Genomic DNA, 2,151 nt, shown 5'->3' on the forward strand with positions numbered 1-2,151 from the left:
TTACTTTGGCACTCTCTGACAAAGAATAAATCCTAATTTTGATGAAATCCAGGTGTGTGTGTATGTGTGTGTGTGTGTGCATGTGTGTGTGTGACTCACTCTCTGTGTCCTGCCTAATAACATCTGCCTAACCCAAGGCACAAACACTTCCTGTTACATTTTCTTCTGAAGATCTATGACTTCAATGCTCGCATCTCCCATGTGACACCACTTGGGGAGACCTGTGGGTTTTTCTGTCATTTCCTCCGGAGCAGCCATTGTAGCATGAGGACTACTTGGTGTGTGGAGCCCTTTCGGGACTCCCGGATGCTCTAAGCACGGTGACTCTGATGGGCTCGCTCCTCAGAACGTCTGCCCGGCATCCTCCGGCCTAAGTCTCTGCTGGGATAATCCCATGGAGCTGTTGTCTTCTGAGGAATGTGTCCATCTCACCCAATTCTTTTGTTTTCATGGTTACTACTGTCATATTGGGTGGGGTCACATGTGCCATGGCATGGACACAGAGGTCAGAGGGCAAGACTGTGGATTCCTGCCTCCTCCACCTTACATACAGATTCCAGGGATCGAACTCAGATTGCCCTGCTTGAGTGGCAAGTGCCTTTACTCCCTGAGCCATCTCACTGATTTGTTGTTCTTTTAAATGTCAACAGTTCCTGGTTTTGTCAAGCCTGATCATAAAGTGACTGTAACATTTCCACTTTACAGAATTTGCTGTTTTCTTTGGAAACAAATACACCATTAAATGCTGCTAATGAAGAGGTTGTGTTATTTCGGGATTAGAGCCTCATACATGTAACCATACTCTCAGCTTTCTGATTATACTCTGTAAATATGTAAATAGGTTTTGTCCACTTAGCCTCTCTTATCTCAGTGGTGCTTCCTCTGCCAATGGTGCTCTTGGACCATTTCTGTCCCAATCCCATCGTTCCTGGACTACAGGGCAGATGGGCTTTCTCCAGCCCCCACAGCAGGACGCTCAGTGCTGCCCCATCTTTGCTGTAGACGGTAACATATAACGTCCCTCTTTGTCATGTTTCATGCTGCGTCTGCTTGACTTCTGTCTTGTCTGATATTAAAATCACAGCCTCTACTCCCAGCTCTGAGGCCTGGAAGCTAAACCACCGCTGGTCATTGAATGTTTTAAAAACTTTGCTCGGTAACCCACTGAATTCCATTCAATCAGCGTAACTTGGGAGGAGCAGAGAGGGAAGGAAACACACAAGACCCAGTGAGGAGAACGACAGTAGCCATTTTGTTAGTCAAGCTGAAGAGGTGCCTAGAATTTTCCAACAGGCCTGTACTCCAACAAATTGACTTAAAACTCTGCTACCCCATAACACAGTGTCTCCAGGAAGAAAAATAGGATCCGGTTCTAACATATTTTTGATGAAATACCTCAGTACTCTTTTTGTTCCACTTTATGCTGTGCCAAAAGTCCCTGTGCATGACTTTAGGGGATTCCTGCAAGGGTTTGAAGATCTTTTGTGGGAGGAATGCCAGGTCAGGAAGGGTAGACACCCGGGCTCCTCATGCTCCCCAGGCCTTATCACTCAGAAGCCTCCTAATGGCCCAGGAGTTACTTATCAACTCTTCTGCTTTATGGTTGCATTGTTTGCCATGGCCTGGGCATACAAGAATATCAACTATAATCTAAATCTATTATATTATAATATAATCTAAATGGCCCTCATAGCAGCAGAGGGAGCCAGCCCAGGATCCTGCCTGCTGCTGCTTTGCCAGGGGCTGTCAAGACAGAATGGCAGGCGACTGCACAGCCTTGGAGACAACGTTCTAATCCCCCAGGAGCCCCACGGCTGCCCAGAGGCAGGCAATCGCTGATAGCTAAGGTCTGCCTCGACAGTACCACAGGGGCACACACTTCTGATGCGTGTGCTTTGGGCCAGGCATCAATGTTTATTAGCCAAGTTTATTTGTTCTGTTCACCGTACCCCCTGCAAAGGCTACCCTCTGTCTTGTGGGTCACTAGGGAGGTGAGCCGGGAGCACCTCCCCCATTAGATGATGCTTGGGAGAGAACTCAAGGACAACTGAGGCCAAAACTTTGCCCACGGAAAGAGGTCACTGTGGCGGGAAGAGAGGGCCTTGACCAGCACGGTGAGGCAAGTCTAACTGGCCCTAGTGTTAAGTCCGT

Source organism: Chionomys nivalis, chromosome 19, assembly GCF_950005125.1.
Source record: "Chionomys nivalis chromosome 19, mChiNiv1.1, whole genome shotgun sequence".
Classification (NCBI taxonomy): Eukaryota; Metazoa; Chordata; class Mammalia; order Rodentia; family Cricetidae; genus Chionomys; species Chionomys nivalis.